This window comes from Chiloscyllium punctatum, chromosome 17 (genome assembly GCF_047496795.1).
Source record: "Chiloscyllium punctatum isolate Juve2018m chromosome 17, sChiPun1.3, whole genome shotgun sequence".
Classification (NCBI taxonomy): domain Eukaryota; kingdom Metazoa; phylum Chordata; class Chondrichthyes; order Orectolobiformes; family Hemiscylliidae; genus Chiloscyllium; species Chiloscyllium punctatum.
This window is the reverse complement of record NC_092755.1, coordinates 31,715,859-31,736,154: the sequence shown is the minus strand read 5'-3', so window position 1 is coordinate 31,736,154 and position 20,296 is coordinate 31,715,859. Positions and strand designations below refer to the sequence as shown.

The following is a 20,296-nucleotide window of genomic DNA, read 5'->3' as shown; positions in this document are numbered from 1 at the left end:
GGCTGAAGCCAGCGCTATGTGACAAAATAAGTGAGGGATGGGTGAAGCAGAGACAAAATGGAAAACAGGGGAGAAGGGTAGCAAAGCGGGAAGAGGAGAGGAAAAAGGTATTGAGAGAGTGGGGAGCGAGAGAAAGAGAGACAGTCAAGAAATAAGAGATACACAACAGTGGCAAAAAAACACAACTAAAAAAGATAAATAAAATAATTGAAATAAAATTACCTGAAGTTATTTGAATTCAACAACTTGAGACAATTTTACTTCGTTTTTTTATTTATCTTTTTTATCATTTCACCTGCACTATCATAGAGCCATTAGATGTGGACAGCACTGAAAACACAGTCTTCGGTCGCACTCGTCCATTCCGAACAGATATCCTCAACTCATCCAGTCGCGATTGCATGCACTTGACCCATTTCTCTCTCAACCCTTCCTATTCAAGTACACGTCCAGATTCCTTAACAGTATTGGAATTATACCATCCATCACCAGCTCGACTGGTAACTTATTCCAGAAACGCACCACCCTCTGCGTGCAGCCGTTGCCCCTCACTGCCTTTCGAATTCTCACCCTCCCACACCAGATTTATACCCTCTAGTTCTGAACTGCCCCACCTGAGCGAAAGGAACTTGTCTATTTACCCGATTCATTCCCCTCATGATTGAAAAACCTCCGTAAGATCAGCTCCCAGCCTCTGACGCGCCAGGCGAAATCGTGAGCGAGTGTTCAGCCTGTAAACGTTTGCACCTTTTCCATTTTCAAATGTAGATGGTAGCATGCTGTCTGAAGCAGTCGTTTTAGCAGCTGACCTGTGGCTGACAAACTCTGCAGGAAGGCCTGATAACTTGCTGTCAAACGAAGATTGCATAAGCAACATGAGTCATTGAGCAAAACGTGCAGTTGACTTCTGAGCTGTTGCTGACACCAAAGCAACTGCGTCGTTTGGAAGCAGAAAGAACCTCACTGATAGATTACAATTCCAATGCCTTTCGCATAAGGTGCGTAGTAGTTAATCAGCAGCACATAACCCTGACTCCAAAGGTCTGTGAGTATCCAGAAGAACAGTGAGCGATCGGTGAAGGTACGGTTCTCCAGACGAAATTTGTCAACGTGAGAAGCTGCAGCTGAGCTGGTGACGTTGCGATTGAAATTGCATGCGTCGGGACATTGTGCTTCATTTTAGATATCAGAGCAAATGTTTAACTCGAGTATGCGCGTTCGGAAAAGTAAATGTTTTTTTTGTTGAAAAGCTTTGCAACGAAAGGAAATACTTCAGACTATCGTGCGATCGATGAGAAGCAGAAAATGCAGAGCAGCCGTGGTTGTGGGCACCGGCAATATAGGCATTTGCTCTCGCTGAGCTGCCAGCGTTGGTCGGTTAGCTCAGCTGGTTAGAGCGTGGTGCTAATAACGCCAAGGTCGTGGGTTCGATCCCCACACTGACCACATGCAGCGCTTGTGTGGTTGCTGTGTTTCCAAACGACGTGCTCCACCAAGCCGGAAGCGCCACCTTCGCAATAAAACATTTGACACGGATGGAGGCACGACTTGATCGCCTGACTGGGTGGATGCGTCGGCCGCAAAACAACCAGTCTCCGTTGTTTTGGCCAACAAATGCAAAACATTGTGCAGTATTAGGCAGACCTGGCACAGTCTCGGAGGAGAACCAGAGTTCAGGCTTCAATTGAAGTGTTATTTTCCTGGATCTCTGTTAATACTCGTCACACGACTTCCAGAGGCAATTCGTTCGCTTGCTCACCTCTCATGCATCGACACTGGAGTTATCATATCACCAGCAATACCATAGAGCCATTAATAAAAGCAAATTACTGCGGATGCTGGAATCTGAAACCAAAAGAGAAAATGCTGAAAATCTCAGCAGGTCTGGCACCATCTGCAAGGAGAGAAAAGAGCTGACGTTTCGAGTCTAACGGATTTAAGGTAAAGATAAAAACAAAGGGGGAGTATTATGGAGCTGTTTCTACCACGCTGAGAGGAGGTGAGTCAAGGCTCCAGATGCAAAGGTGATAATGACAGTGCATGGAGAGATTAAAGGGAGATTAAGAGGCGTGAATGACCCAGGCTGAAGCCAGCGCTATGTGACAAAATAAGTGAGGGATGGGTGAAGCAGAGACAAAATGGAAAACAGGGGAGAAGGGTAGCAAAGCGGGAAGAGGAGAGGAAAAAGGTATTGAGAGAGTGGGGAGCGAGAGAAAGAGAGACAGTCAAGAAATAAGAGATACACAACAGTGGCAAAAAAACACAACTAAAAAAGATAAATAAAATAATTGAAATAAAATTACCTGAAGTTATTTGAATTCAACAACTTGAGACAATTTTACTTCGTTTTTTTATTTATCTTTTTTATCATTTCACCTGCACTATCATAGAGCCATTAGATGTGGACAGCACTGAAAACACAGTCTTCGGTCGCACTCGTCCATTCCGAACAGATATCCTCAACTCATCCAGTCGCGATTGCATGCACTTGACCCATTTCTCTCTCAACCCTTCCTATTCAAGTACACGTCCAGATTCCTTAACAGTATTGGAATTATACCATCCATCACCAGCTCGACTGGTAACTTATTCCAGAAACGCACCACCCTCTGCGTGCAGCCGTTGCCCCTCACTGCCTTTCGAATTCTCACCCTCCCACACCAGATTTATACCCTCTAGTTCTGAACTGCCCCACCTGAGCGAAAGGAACTTGTCTATTTACCCGATTCATTCCCCTCATGATTGAAAAACCTCCGTAAGATCAGCTCCCAGCCTCTGACGCGCCAGGCAAAATCGTGAGCGAGTGTTCAGCCTGTAAACGTTTGCACCTTTTCCATTTTCAAATGTAGATGGTAGCATGCTGTCTGAAGCAGTCGTTTTAGCAGCTGACCTGTCGCTGACAAACTCTGCAGGAAGGCCTGATAACTTGCTGTCAAACGAAGATTGCATAAGCAACATGAGTCATTGAGCAAAACGTGCAGTTGACTTCTGAGCTGTTGCTGACACCAAAGCAACTGCGTCGTTTGGAAGCAGAAAGAACCTCACTGATAGATTACAATTCCAATGCCTTTCGCATAAGGTGCGTAGTAGTTAATCAGCAGCACATAACCCTGACTCCAAAGGTCTGTGAGTATCCAGAAGAACAGTGAGCGATCGGTGAAGGTACGGTTCTCCAGACGAAATTTGTCAACGTGAGAAGCTGCAGCTGAGCTGGTGACGTTGCGATTGAAATTGCATGCGTCGGGACATTGTGCTTCATTTTAGATATCAGAGCAAATGTTTAACTCGAGTATGCGCGTTCGGAAAAGTAAATGTTTTTTTTTGTTGAAAAGCTTTGCAACGAAAGGAAATACTTCAGACTATCGTGCGATCGATGAGAAGCAGAAAATGCAGAGCAGCCGTGGTTGTGGGCACCGGCAATATAGGCATTTGCTCTCGCTGAGCTGCCAGCGTTGGTCGGTTAGCTCAGCTGGTTAGAGCGTGGTGCTAATAACGCCAAGGTCGTGGGTTCGATCCCCACACTGACCACATGCAGCGCTTGTGTGGTTGCTGTGTTTCCAAACGACGTGCTCCACCAAGCCGGAAGCGCCACCTTCGCAATAAAACATTTGACACGGATGGAGGCACGACTTGATCGCCTGACTGGGTGGATGCGTCGGCCGCAAAACAACCAGTCTCCGTTGTTTTGGCCAACAAATGCAAAACATTGTGCAGTATTAGGCAGACCTGGCACAGTCTCGGAGGAGAACCAGAGTTCAGGCTTCAATTGAAGTGTTATTTTCCTGGATCTCTGTTAATACTCGTCACACGACTTCCAGAGGCAATTCGTTCGCTTGCTCACCTCTCATGCATCGACACTGGAGTTATCATATCACCAGCAATACCATAGAGCCATTAATAAAAGCAAATTACTGCGGATGCTGGAATCTGAAACCAAAAGAGAAAATGCTGAAAATCTCAGCAGGTCTGGCACCATCTGCAAGGAGAGAAAAGAGCTGACGTTTCGAGTCTAACGGATTTAAGGTAAAGATAAAAACAAAGGGGGAGTATTATGGAGCTGTTTCTACCACGCTGAGAGGAGGTGAGTCAAGGCTCCAGATGCAAAGGTGATAATGACAGTGCATGGAGAGATTAAAGGGAGATTAAGAGGCGTGAATGACCCAGGCTGAAGCCAGCGCTATGTGACAAAATAAGTGAGGGATGGGTGAAGCAGAGACAAAATGGAAAACAGGGGAGAAGGGTAGCAAAGCGGGAAGAGGAGAGGAAAAAGGTATTGAGAGAGTGGGGAGCGAGAGAAAGAGAGACAGTCAAGAAATAAGAGATACACAACAGTGGCAAAAAAACACAACTAAAAAAGATAAATAAAATAATTGAAATAAAATTACCTGAAGTTATTTGAATTCAACAACTTGAGACAATTTTACTTCGTTTTTTTATTTATCTTTTTTATCATTTCACCTGCACTATCATAGAGCCATTAGATGTGGACAGCACTGAAAACACAGTCTTCGGTCGCACTCGTCCATTCCGAACAGATATCCTCAACTCATCCAGTCGCGATTGCATGCACTTGACCCATTTCTCTCTCAACCCTTCCTATTCAAGTACACGTCCAGATTCCTTAACAGTATTGGAATTATACCATCCATCACCAGCTCGACTGGTAACTTATTCCAGAAACGCACCACCCTCTGCGTGCAGCCGTTGCCCCTCACTGCCTTTCGAATTCTCACCCTCCCACACCAGATTTATACCCTCTAGTTCTGAACTGCCCCACCTGAGCGAAAGGAACTTGTCTATTTACCCGATTCATTCCCCTCATGATTGAAAAACCTCCGTAAGATCAGCTCCCAGCCTCTGACGCGCCAGGCGAAATCGTGAGCGAGTGTTCAGCCTGTAAACGTTTGCACCTTTTCCATTTTCAAATGTAGATGGTAGCATGCTGTCTGAAGCAGTCGTTTTAGCAGCTGACCTGTGGCTGACAAACTCTGCAGGAAGGCCTGATAACTTGCTGTCAAACGAAGATTGCATAAGCAACATGAGTCATTGAGCAAAACGTGCAGTTGACTTCTGAGCTGTTGCTGACACCAAAGCAACTGCGTCGTTTGGAAGCAGAAAGAACCTCACTGATAGATTACAATTCCAATGCCTTTCGCATAAGGTGCGTAGTAGTTAATCAGCAGCACATAACCCTGACTCCAAAGGTCTGTGAGTATCCAGAAGAACAGTGAGCGATCGGTGAAGGTACGGTTCTCCAGACGAAATTTGTCAACGTGAGAAGCTGCAGCTGAGCTGGTGACGTTGCGATTGAAATTGCATGCGTCGGGACATTGTGCTTCATTTTAGATATCAGAGCAAATGTTTAACTCGAGTATGCGCGTTCGGAAAAGTAAATGTTTTTTTTGTTGAAAAGCTTTGCAACGAAAGGAAATACTTCAGACTATCGTGCGATCGATGAGAAGCAGAAAATGCAGAGCAGCCGTGGTTGTGGGCACCGGCAATATAGGCATTTGCTCTCGCTGAGCTGCCAGCGTTGGTCGGTTAGCTCAGCTGGTTAGAGCGTGGTGCTAATAACGCCAAGGTCGTGGGTTCGATCCCCACACTGACCACATGCAGCGCTTGTGTGGTTGCTGTGTTTCCAAACGACGTGCTCCACCAAGCCGGAAGCGCCACCTTCGCAATAAAACATTTGACACGGATGGAGGCACGACTTGATCGCCTGACTGGGTGGATGCGTCGGCCGCAAAACAACCAGTCTCCGTTGTTTTGGCCAACAAATGCAAAACATTGTGCAGTATTAGGCAGACCTGGCACAGTCTCGGAGGAGAACCAGAGTTCAGGCTTCAATTGAAGTGTTATTTTCCTGGATCTCTGTTAATACTCGTCACACGACTTCCAGAGGCAATTCGTTCGCTTGCTCACCTCTCATGCATCGACACTGGAGTTATCATATCACCAGCAATACCATAGAGCCATTAATAAAAGCAAATTACTGCGGATGCTGGAATCTGAAACCAAAAGAGAAAATGCTGAAAATCTCAGCAGGTCTGGCACCATCTGCAAGGAGAGAAAAGAGCTGACGTTTCGAGTCTAACGGATTTAAGGTAAAGATAAAAACAAAGGGGGAGTATTATGGAGCTGTTTCTACCACGCTGAGAGGAGGTGAGTCAAGGCTCCAGATGCAAAGGTGATAATGACAGTGCATGGAGAGATTAAAGGGAGATTAAGAGGCGTGAATGACCCAGGCTGAAGCCAGCGCTATGTGACAAAATAAGTGAGGGATGGGTGAAGCAGAGACAAAATGGAAAACAGGGGAGAAGGGTAGCAAAGCGGGAAGAGGAGAGGAAAAAGGTATTGAGAGAGTGGGGAGCGAGAGAAAGAGAGACAGTCAAGAAATAAGAGATACACAACAGTGGCAAAAAAACACAACTAAAAAAGATAAATAAAATAATTGAAATAAAATTACCTGAAGTTATTTGAATTCAACAACTTGAGACAATTTTACTTCGTTTTTTTATTTATCTTTTTTATCATTTCACCTGCACTATCATAGAGCCATTAGATGTGGACAGCACTGAAAACACAGTCTTCGGTCGCACTCGTCCATTCCGAACAGATATCCTCAACTCATCCAGTCGCGATTGCATGCACTTGACCCATTTCTCTCTCAACCCTTCCTATTCAAGTACACGTCCAGATTCCTTAACAGTATTGGAATTATACCATCCATCACCAGCTCGACTGGTAACTTATTCCAGAAACGCACCACCCTCTGCGTGCAGCCGTTGCCCCTCACTGCCTTTCGAATTCTCACCCTCCCACACCAGATTTATACCCTCTAGTTCTGAACTGCCCCACCTGAGCGAAAGGAACTTGTCTATTTACCCGATTCATTCCCCTCATGATTGAAAAACCTCCGTAAGATCAGCTCCCAGCCTCTGACGCGCCAGGCAAAATCGTGAGCGAGTGTTCAGCCTGTAAACGTTTGCACCTTTTCCATTTTCAAATGTAGATGGTAGCATGCTGTCTGAAGCAGTCGTTTTAGCAGCTGACCTGTCGCTGACAAACTCTGCAGGAAGGCCTGATAACTTGCTGTCAAACGAAGATTGCATAAGCAACATGAGTCATTGAGCAAAACGTGCAGTTGACTTCTGAGCTGTTGCTGACACCAAAGCAACTGCGTCGTTTGGAAGCAGAAAGAACCTCACTGATAGATTACAATTCCAATGCCTTTCGCATAAGGTGCGTAGTAGTTAATCAGCAGCACATAACCCTGACTCCAAAGGTCTGTGAGTATCCAGAAGAACAGTGAGCGATCGGTGAAGGTACGGTTCTCCAGACGAAATTTGTCAACGTGAGAAGCTGCAGCTGAGCTGGTGACGTTGCGATTGAAATTGCATGCGTCGGGACATTGTGCTTCATTTTAGATATCAGAGCAAATGTTTAACTCGAGTATGCGCGTTCGGAAAAGTAAATGTTTTTTTTTGTTGAAAAGCTTTGCAACGAAAGGAAATACTTCAGACTATCGTGCGATCGATGAGAAGCAGAAAATGCAGAGCAGCCGTGGTTGTGGGCACCGGCAATATAGGCATTTGCTCTCGCTGAGCTGCCAGCGTTGGTCGGTTAGCTCAGCTGGTTAGAGCGTGGTGCTAATAACGCCAAGGTCGTGGGTTCGATCCCCACACTGACCACATGCAGCGCTTGTGTGGTTGCTGTGTTTCCAAACGACGTGCTCCACCAAGCCGGAAGCGCCACCTTCGCAATAAAACATTTGACACGGATGGAGGCACGACTTGATCGCCTGACTGGGTGGATGCGTCGGCCGCAAAACAACCAGTCTCCGTTGTTTTGGCCAACAAATGCAAAACATTGTGCAGTATTAGGCAGACCTGGCACAGTCTCGGAGGAGAACCAGAGTTCAGGCTTCAATTGAAGTGTTATTTTCCTGGATCTCTGTTAATACTCGTCACACGACTTCCAGAGGCAATTCGTTCGCTTGCTCACCTCTCATGCATCGACACTGGAGTTATCATATCACCAGCAATACCATAGAGCCATTAATAAAAGCAAATTACTGCGGATGCTGGAATCTGAAACCAAAAGAGAAAATGCTGAAAATCTCAGCAGGTCTGGCACCATCTGCAAGGAGAGAAAAGAGCTGACGTTTCGAGTCTAACGGATTTAAGGTAAAGATAAAAACAAAGGGGGAGTATTATGGAGCTGTTTCTACCACGCTGAGAGGAGGTGAGTCAAGGCTCCAGATGCAAAGGTGATAATGACAGTGCATGGAGAGATTAAAGGGAGATTAAGAGGCGTGAATGACCCAGGCTGAAGCCAGCGCTATGTGACAAAATAAGTGAGGGATGGGTGAAGCAGAGACAAAATGGAAAACAGGGGAGAAGGGTAGCAAAGCGGGAAGAGGAGAGGAAAAAGGTATTGAGAGAGTGGGGAGCGAGAGAAAGAGAGACAGTCAAGAAATAAGAGATACACAACAGTGGCAAAAAAACACAACTAAAAAAGATAAATAAAATAATTGAAATAAAATTACCTGAAGTTATTTGAATTCAACAACTTGAGACAATTTTACTTCGTTTTTTTATTTATCTTTTTTATCATTTCACCTGCACTATCATAGAGCCATTAGATGTGGACAGCACTGAAAACACAGTCTTCGGTCGCACTCGTCCATTCCGAACAGATATCCTCAACTCATCCAGTCGCGATTGCATGCACTTGACCCATTTCTCTCTCAACCCTTCCTATTCAAGTACACGTCCAGATTCCTTAACAGTATTGGAATTATACCATCCATCACCAGCTCGACTGGTAACTTATTCCAGAAACGCACCACCCTCTGCGTGCAGCCGTTGCCCCTCACTGCCTTTCGAATTCTCACCCTCCCACACCAGATTTATACCCTCTAGTTCTGAACTGCCCCACCTGAGCGAAAGGAACTTGTCTATTTACCCGATTCATTCCCCTCATGATTGAAAAACCTCCGTAAGATCAGCTCCCAGCCTCTGACGCGCCAGGCGAAATCGTGAGCGAGTGTTCAGCCTGTAAACGTTTGCACCTTTTCCATTTTCAAATGTAGATGGTAGCATGCTGTCTGAAGCAGTCGTTTTAGCAGCTGACCTGTCGCTGACAAACTCTGCAGGAAGGCCTGATAACTTGCTGTCAAACGAAGATTGCATAAGCAACATGAGTCATTGAGCAAAACGTGCAGTTGACTTCTGAGCTGTTGCTGACACCAAAGCAACTGCGTCGTTTGGAAGCAGAAAGAACCTCACTGATAGATTACAATTCCAATGCCTTTCGCATAAGGTGCGTAGTAGTTAATCAGCAGCACATAACCCTGACTCCAAAGGTCTGTGAGTATCCAGAAGAACAGTGAGCGATCGGTGAAGGTACGGTTCTCCAGACGAAATTTGTCAACGTGAGAAGCTGCAGCTGAGCTGGTGACGTTGCGATTGAAATTGCATGCGTCGGGACATTGTGCTTCATTTTAGATATCAGAGCAAATGTTTAACTCGAGTATGCGCGTTCGGAAAAGTAAATGTTTTTTTTTGTTGAAAAGCTTTGCAACGAAAGGAAATACTTCAGACTATCGTGCGATCGATGAGAAGCAGAAAATGCAGAGCAGCCGTGGTTGTGGGCACCGGCAATATAGGCATTTGCTCTCGCTGAGCTGCCAGCGTTGGTCGGTTAGCTCAGCTGGTTAGAGCGTGGTGCTAATAACGCCAAGGTCGTGGGTTCGATCCCCACACTGACCACATGCAGCGCTTGTGTGGTTGCTGTGTTTCCAAACGACGTGCTCCACCAAGCCGGAAGCGCCACCTTCGCAATAAAACATTTGACACGGATGGAGGCACGACTTGATCGCCTGACTGGGTGGATGTGTCGGCCGCAAAACAACCAGTCTCAGTTGTTTTGGCCAACAAATGCAAAACATTGTGCAGTATTAGGCAGACCTGGCACAGTCTCGGAGGAGAACCAGAGTTCAGGCTTCAATTCGTTCGTGTTATTTTCCTGGATCTCTGTTAATACTCGTCACACGACTTCCAGAGGCAATTCGTTCGCTTGCTCACCTCTCATGCATCGACACTGGAGTTATCATATCACCAGCAATACCATAGAGCCATTAATAAAAGCAAATTACTGCGGATGCTGGAATCTGAAACCAAAAGAGAAAATGCTGGAAAATCTCAGCAGGTCTGGCACCATCTGCAAGGAGAGAAAAGAGCTGACGTTTCGAGTCTAACGGATTTAAGGTAAAGATAAAAACAAAGGGGGAGTATTATGGAGCTGTTTCTACCACGCTGAGAGGAGGTGAGTCAAGGCTCCAGATGCAAAGGTGATAATGACAGTGCATGGAGAGATTAAAGGGAGATTAAGAGGCGTGAATGACCCAGGCTGAAGCCAGCGCTATGTGACAAAATAAGTGAGGGATGGGTGAAGCAGAGACAAAATGGAAAACAGGGGAGAAGGGTAGCAAAGCGGGAAGAGGAGAGGAAAAAGGTATTGAGAGAGTGGGGAGCGAGAGAAAGAGAGACAGTCAAGAAATAAGAGATACACAACAGTGGCAAAAAAACACAACTAAAAAAGATAAATAAAATAATTGAAATAAAATTACCTGAAGTTATTTGAATTCAACAACTTGAGACAATTTTACTTCGTTTTTTTATTTATCTTTTTTATCATTTCACCTGCACTATCATAGAGCCATTAGATGTGGACAGCACTGAAAACACAGTCTTCGGTCGCACTCGTCCATTCCGAACAGATATCCTCAACTCATCCAGTCGCGATTGCATGCACTTGACCCATTTCTCTCTCAACCCTTCCTATTCAAGTACACGTCCAGATTCCTTAACAGTATTGGAATTATACCATCCATCACCAGCTCGACTGGTAACTTATTCCAGAAACGCACCACCCTCTGCGTGCAGCCGTTGCCCCTCACTGCCTTTCGAATTCTCACCCTCCCACACCAGATTTATACCCTCTAGTTCTGAACTGCCCCACCTGAGCGAAAGGAACTTGTCTATTTACCCGATTCATTCCCCTCATGATTGAAAAACCTCCGTAAGATCAGCTCCCAGCCTCTGACGCGCCAGGCGAAATCGTGAGCGAGTGTTCAGCCTGTAAACGTTTGCACCTTTTCCATTTTCAAATGTAGATGGTAGCATGCTGTCTGAAGCAGTCGTTTTAGCAGCTGACCTGTGGCTGACAAACTCTGCAGGAAGGCCTGATAACTTGCTGTCAAACGAAGATTGCATAAGCAACATGAGTCATTGAGCAAAACGTGCAGTTGACTTCTGAGCTGTTGCTGACACCAAAGCAACTGCGTCGTTTGGAAGCAGAAAGAACCTCACTGATAGATTACAATTCCAATGCCTTTCGCATAAGGTGCGTAGTAGTTAATCAGCAGCACATAACCCTGACTCCAATGGTCTGTGAGTATCCAGAAGAACAGTGAGCGATCGGTGAAGGTACGGTTCTCCAGACGAAATTTGTCAACGTGAGAAGCTGCAGCTGAGCTGGTGGCGTTGCGATTGAAATTGCATGCGTCGGGACATTGTGCTTCATTTTAGATATCAGAGCAAATGTTTAACTCGAGTATGCGCGTTCGGAAAAGTAAATGTTTTTTTTTGTTGAAAAGCTTTGCAACGAAAGGAAATACTTCAGACTATCGTGCGATCGATGAGAAGCAGAAAATGCAGAGCAGCCGTGGTTGTGGGCACCGGCAATATAGGCATTTGCTCTCGCTAAGCTGCCAACGTTGGTCGGTTAGCTCAGCTGGTTAGAGCGTGGTGCTAATAACGCCAAGGTCGTGGGTTCGATCCCCACACTGACCACATGCAGCGCTTGTGTGGTTGCTGTGTTTCCAAACGACGTGCTCCACCAAGCCGGAAGCACCACCTTCGCAATAAAACATTTGACAGGGATAGAGGCACGACTTGATCGCCTGACTGGGTGGATGTGTCGGCCGCAAAACAACCAGTCTCAGCTGTTTGGGCCAACAAATGCAAAACATTGTGCAGTATTAGGCAGACCTGGCACAGTCTCGGAGGAGAACCAGAGTTCAGGCTTCAATTCGTTCGTGTTATTTTCCTGGATCTCTGTTAATACTCGTCACACGACTTCCAGAGGCAATTCGTTCGCTTGCTCACCTCTCATGCATCGACACTGGAGTTATCATATCACCAGCAATACCATAGAGCCATTAATAAAAGCAAATTACTGCGGATGCTGGAATCTGAAACCAAAAGAGAAAATGCTGGAAAATCTCAGCAGGTCTGGCACCATCTGCAAGGAGAGAAAAGAGCTGACGTTTCGAGTCTAACGGATTTAAGGTAAAGATAAAAACAAAGGGGGAGTATTATGGAGCTGTTTCTACCACGCTGAGAGGAGGTGAGTCAAGGCTCCAGATGCAAAGGTGATAATGACAGTGCATGGAGAGATTAAAGGGAGATTAAGAGGCGTGAATGACCCAGGCTGAAGCCAGCGCTATGTGACAAAATAAGTGAGGGATGGGTGAAGCAGAGACAAAATGGAAAACAGGGGAGAAGGGTAGCAAAGCGGGAAGAGGAGAGGAAAAAGGTATTGAGAGAGTGGGGAGCGAGAGAAAGAGAGACAGTCAAGAAATAAGAGATACACAACAGTGGCAAAAAAACACAACTAAAAAAGATAAATAAAATAATTGAAATAAAATTACCTGAAGTTATTTGAATTCAACAACTTCAGACAATTTTACTTCGTTTTTTTATTTATCTTTTTTATCATTTCACCTGCACTATCATAGAGCCATTAGATGTGGACAGCACTGAAAACACAGTCTTCGGTCGCACTCGTCCATTCCGAACAGATATCCTCAACTCATCCAGTCGCGATTGCATGCACTTGACCCATTTCTCTCTCAACCCTTCCTATTCAAGTACACGTCCAGATTCCTTAACAGTATTGGAATTATACCATCCATCACCAGCTCGACTGGTAACTTATTCCAGAAACGCACCACCCTCTGCGTGCAGCCGTTGCCCCTCACTGCCTTTCGAATTCTCACCCTCCCACACCAGATTTATACCCTCTAGTTCTGAACTGCCCCACCTGAGCGAAAGGAACTTGTCTATTTACCCGATTCATTCCCCTCATGATTGAAAAACCTCCGTAAGATCAGCTCCCAGCCTCTGACGCGCCAGGCGAAATCGTGAGCGAGTGTTCAGCCTGTAAACGTTTGCACCTTTTCCATTTTCAAATGTAGATGGTAGCATGCTGTCTGAAGCAGTCGTTTTAGCAGCTGACCTGTGGCTGACAAACTCTGCAGGAAGGCCTGATAACTTGCTGTCAAACGAAGATTGCATAAGCAACATGAGTCATTGAGCAAAACGTGCAGTTGACTTCTGAGCTGTTGCTGACACCAAAGCAACTGCGTCGTTTGGAAGCAGAAAGAACCTCACTGATAGATTACAATTCCAATGCCTTTCGCATAAGGTGCGTAGTAGTTAATCAGCAGCACATAACCCTGACTCCAAAGGTCTGTGAGTATCCAGAAGAACAGTGAGCGATCGGTGAAGGTACGGTTCTCCAGACGAAATTTGTCAACGTGAGAAGCTGCAGCTGAGCTGGTGGCGTTGCGATTGAAATTGCATGCGTCGGGACATTGTGCTTCATTTTAGATATCAGAGCAAATGTTTAACTCGAGTATGCGCGTTCGGAAAAGTAAATGTTTTTTTTTGTTGAAAAGCTTTGCAACGAAAGGAAATACTTCAGACTATCGTGCGATCGATGAGAAGCAGAAAATGCAGAGCAGCCGTGGTTGTGGGCACCGGCAATATAGGCATTTGCTCTCGCTGAGCTGCCGGCGTTGGTCGGTTAGCTCAGCTGGTTAGAGCGTGGTGCTAATAACGCCAAGGTCGTGGGTTCGATCCCCACACTGACCACATGCAGCGCTTGTGTGGTTGCTGTGTTTCCAAACGACGTGCTCCACCAAGCCGGAAGCGCCACCTTCGCAATAAAACATTTGACACGGATAGAGGCACGACTTGATCGCCTGACTGGGTGGATGTGTCGGCCGCAAAACAACCAGTCTCAGTTATTTTGGCCAACAAATGCAAAACATTGTGCAGTATTAGGCAGACCTGGCACAGTCTCGGAGGAGAACCAGAGTTCAGGCTTCAATTCGTTCGTGTTATTTTCCTGGATCTCTGTTAATATTCGTCACACGACTTCCAGAGGCAATTCGTTCGCTTGCTCACCTCTCATGCATCGACACTGGAGTTATCATATCACCAGCAATACCATAGAGCCATTAATAAAAGCAAATTACTGCGGATGCTGGAATCTGAAACCAAAAGAGAAAATGCTGGAAAATCTCAGCAGGTCTGGCACCATCTGCAAGGAGAGAAAAGAGCTGACGTTTCGAGTCTAACGGATTTAAGGTAAAGATAAAAACAAAGGGGGAGTATTATGGAGCTGTTTCTACCACGCTGAGAGGAGGTGAGTCAAGGCTCCAGATGCAAAGGTGATAATGACAGTGCATGGAGAGATTAAAGGGAGATTAAGAGGCGTGAATGACCCAGGCTGAAGCCAGCGCTATGTGACAAAATAAGTGAGGGATGGGTGAAGCAGAGACAAAATGGAAAACAGGGGAGAAGGGTAGCAAAGCGGGAAGAGGAGAGGAAAAAGGTATTGAGAGAGTGGGGAGCGAGAGAAAGAGAGACAGTCAAGAAATAAGAGGTACAGAACAGTGGCAAAAAAACACAACTAAAAAAGATAAATAAAATAATTGAAATAAAATTACCTGAAGTTGTTTGAATTCAACAACTTGAGACAATTTTACTTCGTTTTTTTATTTATCTTTTTTATCATTTCACCTGCACTATCATAGAGCCATTAGATGTGGACAGCACTGAAAACACAGTCTTCGGTCGCACTCGTCCATTCCGAACAGATATCCTCAACTCATCCAGTCGCGATTGCATGCACTTGACCCATTTCTCTCTCAACCCTTCCTATTCAAGTACACGTCCAGATTCCTTAACAGTATTGGAATTATACCATCCATCACCAGCTCGACTGGTAACTTATTCCAGAAACGCACCACCCTCTGCGTGCAGCCGTTGCCCCTCACTGCCTTTCGAATTCTCACCCTCCCACACCAGATTTATACCCTCTAGTTCTGAACTGCCCCACCTGAGCGAAAGGAACTTGTCTATTTACCCGATTCATTCCCCTCATGATTGAAAAACCTCCGTAAGATCAGCTCCCAGCCTCTGACGCGCCAGGCGAAATCGTGAGCGAGTGTTCAGCCTGTAAACGTTTGCACCTTTTCCATTTTCAAATGTAGATGGTAGCATGCTGTCTGAAGCAGTCGTTTTAGCAGCTGACCTGTGGCTGACAAACTCTGCAGGAAGGCCTGATAACTTGCTGTCAAACGAAGATTGCATAAGCAACATGAGTCATTGAGCAAAACGTGCAGTTGACTTCTGAGCTGTTGCTGACACCAAAGCAACTGCGTCGTTTGGAAGCAGAAAGAACCTCACTGATAGATTACAATTCCAATGCCTTTCGCATAAGGTGCGTAGTAGTTAATCAGCAGCACATAACCCTGACTCCAAAGGTCTGTGAGTATCCAGAAGAACAGTGAGCGATCGGTGAAGGTACGGTTCTCCAGACGAAATTTGTCAACGTGAGAAGCTGCAGCTGAGCTGGTGGCGTTGCGATTGAAATTGCATGCGTCGGGACATTGTGCTTCATTTTAGATATCAGAGCAAATGTTTAACTCGAGTATGCGCGTTCGGAAAAGTAAATGTTTTTTTTTGTTGAAAAGCTTTGCAACGAAAGGAAATACTTCAGACTATCGTGCGATCGATGAGAAGCAGAAAATGCAGAGCAGCCGTGGTTGTGGGCACCGGCAATATAGGCATTTGCTCTCGCTGAGCTGCTAGCGTTGGTCGGTTAGCTCAGCTGGTTAGAGCGTGGTGCTAATAACGCCAAGGTCGTGGGTTCGATCCCCACACTGACCACATGCAGCGCTTGTGTGGTTGCTGTGTTTCCAAACGACGTGCTCCACCAAGCCGGAAGCGCCACCTTCGCAATAAAACATTTGACAGGGATAGACGCACGACTTGATCGCCTGACTGGGTGGATGTGTCGGCCGCAAAACAACCAGTCTCCGTTGTTTTGGCCAACAAATGCAAAACATTGTGCAGTATTAGGCAGACCTGGCACAGTCTCGGAGGAGAACCAGAGTTCAGGCTTCAATTCGTTCGTGTTATTTTCCTGGATCTCTGTTAATACTCGTCACACGACTTCCAGAGGCAATTCGTTCGCTTGCTCACCTCTCATGCATCGACACTGGAGTTATCATATCACCAGCAATACCATAGAGCCATTAATAAAAGCAAATTACTGCGGATGGTGGAATCTGAAACCAAAAGAGAAAATGCTGGAAAATCTCAGCAGGTCTGGCACCATCTGCAAGGAGAGAAAAGAGCTGACGTTTCGAGTCTAACGGATTTAAGGTAAAGATAAAAACAAAGGGGGAGTATTATGGAGCTGTTTCTACCACGCTGAGAGGAGGTGAGTCAAGGCTGCAGATGCAAAGGTGATAATGACAGTGCATGGAGAGATTAAAGGGAGATTAAGAGGCGTGAATGACCCAGGCTGAAGCCAGCGCTATGTGACAAAATAAGTGAGGGATGGGTGAAGCAGAGACAAAATGGAAAACAGGGGAGAAGGGTAGCAAAGCGGGAAGAGGAGAGGAAAAAGGTATTGAGAGAGTGGGGAGCGAGAGAAAGAGAGACAGTCAAGAAATAAGAGGTACAGAACAGTGGCAAAAAAACACAACTAAAAAAGATAAATAAAATAATTGAAATAAAATTACCTGAAGTTATTTGAATTCAACAACTTGAGACAATTTTACTTCGTTTTTTTATTTATCTTTTTTATCATTTCACCTGCACTATCATAGAGCCATTAGATGTGGACAGCACTGAAAACACAGTCTTCGGTCGCACTCGTCCATTCCGAACAGATATCCTCAACTCATCCAGTCGCGATTGCATGCACTTGACCCATTTCTCTCTCAACCCTTCCTATTCAAGTACACGTCCAGATTCCTTAACAGTATTGGAATTATACCATCCATCACCAGCTCGACTGGTAACTTATTCCAGAAACGCACCACCCTCTGCGTGCAGCCGTTGCCCCTCACTGCCTTTCGAATTCTCACCCTCCCACACCAGATTTATACCCTCTAGTTCTGAACTGCCCCACCTGAGCGAAAGGAACTTGTCTATTTACCCGATTCATTCCCCTCATGATTGAAAAACCTCCGTAAGATCAGCTCCCAGCCCCTGACGCGCCAGGCGAAATCGTGAGCGAGTGTTCTGCCTGTAAACGTTTGCACCTTTTCCATTTTCAAATGTAGGGTGTAGCATGCTGTCTGAAGCAGTCGTTTTAGCAGCTGACCTGTGGCTGACAAACTCTGCAGGAAGGCCTGATAACTTGCTGTCAAACGAAGATTGCATAAGCAACATGAGTCATTGAGCAAAACGTGCAGTTGACTTCTGAGCTGTTGCTGACACCAAAGCAACTGCGTCGTTTGGAAGCAGAAAGAACCTCACTGATAGATTACAATTCCAATGCCTTTCGCATAAGGTGCGTAGTAGTTAATCAGCAGCACATAACCCTGACTCCAAAGGTCTGTGAGTATCCAGAAGAACAGTGAGCGATCGTTGAAGGTACGGTTCTCCAGACGAAATTTGTCAACATGAGAAGCTGCAGCTGAGCTGGTGGCGTTGCGATTGAAATTGCATGCGTCCGGACATTGTGCTTATTTTTAGATATCAGAGCAAATGGTTAACTCGAGTATGCGCGTTCGGAAAAGTAAATGTTTTTTTTTGTTGAAAAGCTTTGCAACCAAAGGAAATACTTCAGACTATCGTGCGATCGATGAGAAGCAGGAAATGCACAGCCGCATTTGCTTTCATCGCACCAGCTGCGCTCATCAGTTTGCTCAGCTCTTACCAGCACGCATACGCTGCACATGGTCAGTGTGGGGATTGAACCCACATTATTGGCGTTATTCGCACCACGCTCTAACCAGCTGAGCTCACCGACCAGCGTTTGCCACGTTGCGAAAGGAAATGCCCATATTGCCAGTGTTCAAAATCACGGTATCAGGGTTTCCTGCCCCGGGGATCCACCAGGAACTCTTGATAAATTGGAAGGTGGGACCCTGTGGGGAAGAGGTAGGCTTCCTAGTAGATACGGGGGCAGCATTGTCGTCGCTGAATTTTAAACCAAAGATAGTCGGAATGTCAACACGGTCAATTACTGTTTCCAGGGGTTCAAGGGGAAAAATTTACTGTTCCAGTATTTGAACCTGTGATGATAGAAGGTCCGAAGGATACAGTTTCAGGGGAACAGTTGTATATCCCTGATATAGGAAGTAACTTACCAGGGAGAGATTTAATTACCCTCTTAGGACAGGAGATTTGAATTCAGGAAAAAAGAATTAGTTGTACAAATGGCAATGTTGACAGAAGATGTGGAGAGAGAGAGGTAGACCCTATTATATGGGCTAGAGAAGGCAATCGTGGTAAAATACAGATCCGTCCCTTAGAAATAAGTTTAAAAAGGAAAGGGGATGTTGTTTATGATCGACCATATCCCATGTCCATAGAAGGTAAACGAGGACTACAGCCAGTAATTGAGGAGCTAGAGATGGACTGTTGGAGCTAAGTATGTCTCCTTATAATATCCTCATTCTACCAGTGCGTCAATCCGATCGAAGTTATCGATTGGTGCAGGAGTTGAGAATATTGAATTGTACGTTATTAAGTACGATCCCTCTTGACCACAAATGGTTTAGTGCGATAGATTTAAAGGATGCCTTTTGGGAGGAAAGTCGGAATTTTTTGCCTTTGCATGGAAAGATCCCAAAAAAAAGACGGAAACACCAATACCAGTGGACCGTGCTCCCCCAGGGGTTTATGCAATCCCCAAATTTATTTGGACAGATGTTAGAACAAATATTGGAGAAATGTAGCAGCCGCAAGGGAACTACCCTATTGCAGTATGTAGCCGACCTCTTAGCAACAGGAAAGAGAAGAGAAAGAGTAGTAGAAGCCACGAAAAAAAATTGAATTTCCTGGGTCAGCAGGGACCGTGGGTATCTAAAAACAAATTACAATATGTGGAGCGAGAAGTGAAATACTTGGGACATTTAGTTCGTGAGGGAAGCGAAAGGGAAGCCTGGAAGGGTTAAATGGAATAATGGGGAATCTGCTGCCAGGAATAAACGGGAATATCATAATTTTGGGGGTTTAACGGGATATTGCAGATTGTGGATTGATTCTTATGCTCAAAAGACGAATAAATTATATCTCAAACCATTAGAGGAGGAACAAAGTGTCTGAGTTGGGAAGAAGAGGAAAAAGAACTATTTCAGAATTCAAAAGAGATCTGATCCATGCCCCCGGGTCAGCCTTACCTTCTCTAGATAAACCTTTCCAGCTCTTTGCTACCGTAGATAAGGGAGCGGCTTTGGGAGTATTAACCCAGAGATGGGGAGGAATGAAACAGCCAGTAGCATATCTTTCAAAGCTGTTGGATCCAGTATCCTGGGGGTGGCCTGAGTGTGTGCAGGCTGTGGCTGCCACAGCACTGTTGATGGAGGAAAGCAGGAAGCTTACACTTGGGGGAGCCCTAATAGTAAGCACTCCACACCAACTGAGAACGATCCTAAACCAAAAAGCTGGGTGATGGTTGACAGACTCGCAGGTTCTTAAATATGAGGCATTATTAGTAGAAAAGGATGATCTAGTGTTGGTCACGGACAATTGTTTAAATCCAGCTGCCTTTCTTTGGAAAGGAGAAGGAGAATCTCCTTAGAATCCAGAGCACGACTGCCTTGACATTATAGAATACCAAACTAAGGTCTGCATGGACCTGAGAGATGTTCCGCTTCATGCAGGAGCCTGACTGTTTATAGACAGATCATCCCGGGTGACTGAAGAGAAAAGACATAATCGGTATGCAGTTGTAGACGGGATGGAAGGTGGTGTGGTAGAGGCAGGAAGGTTGCCAAATGGGTGGTCAGCTCAGACCTGCGAACTCTATGCATTGGAAAGTGTCCTTAGGGCGTTAGAAAATAAAGAGGGAGCAGCATACAGTGACGCTAAATATGTATTTGGTGTTGGTACTTTTGGAAAGATATGGCAGGAAAGAGGACTGATCAATAGCCGGGGGAAGGAATTTGCACACGAGGTGTTGATTAAACGGGTCT

The 20,296-nt window shown here is 45.6% G+C and overlaps 8 non-coding genes across 8 annotated transcripts; all 8 read left to right on the top strand.

Annotated features, from left to right (window-relative positions):
• Positions 1-1,372: 1,372 nt before the first annotated feature.
• Positions 1,373-1,446, top strand: trnai-aau (transfer RNA isoleucine (anticodon AAU)). The gene has a single exon. It is a non-coding gene; the product is annotated as a tRNA-Ile (tRNA).
• Positions 1,447-3,454: 2,008 nt separating this feature from the next.
• Positions 3,455-3,528, top strand: trnai-aau (transfer RNA isoleucine (anticodon AAU)). The gene has a single exon. It is a non-coding gene; the product is annotated as a tRNA-Ile (tRNA).
• Positions 3,529-5,535: 2,007 nt separating this feature from the next.
• trnai-aau (transfer RNA isoleucine (anticodon AAU)) lies at positions 5,536-5,609 on the top strand. Its single transcript has one exon. It is a non-coding gene; the product is annotated as a tRNA-Ile (tRNA).
• A 2,008-nt stretch (positions 5,610-7,617) lies between these two features.
• Positions 7,618-7,691, top strand: trnai-aau (transfer RNA isoleucine (anticodon AAU)). Its single transcript has one exon. It is a non-coding gene; the product is annotated as a tRNA-Ile (tRNA).
• Positions 7,692-9,699: 2,008 nt separating this feature from the next.
• Positions 9,700-9,773, top strand: trnai-aau (transfer RNA isoleucine (anticodon AAU)). The gene has a single exon. It is a non-coding gene; the product is annotated as a tRNA-Ile (tRNA).
• A 2,011-nt stretch (positions 9,774-11,784) lies between these two features.
• trnai-aau (transfer RNA isoleucine (anticodon AAU)) lies at positions 11,785-11,858 on the top strand. The gene has a single exon. It is a non-coding gene; the product is annotated as a tRNA-Ile (tRNA).
• A 2,011-nt stretch (positions 11,859-13,869) lies between these two features.
• trnai-aau (transfer RNA isoleucine (anticodon AAU)) lies at positions 13,870-13,943 on the top strand. The gene has a single exon. It is a non-coding gene; the product is annotated as a tRNA-Ile (tRNA).
• Positions 13,944-15,954: 2,011 nt separating this feature from the next.
• trnai-aau (transfer RNA isoleucine (anticodon AAU)) lies at positions 15,955-16,028 on the top strand. The gene has a single exon. It is a non-coding gene; the product is annotated as a tRNA-Ile (tRNA).
• Positions 16,029-20,296: the final 4,268 nt, after the last annotated feature.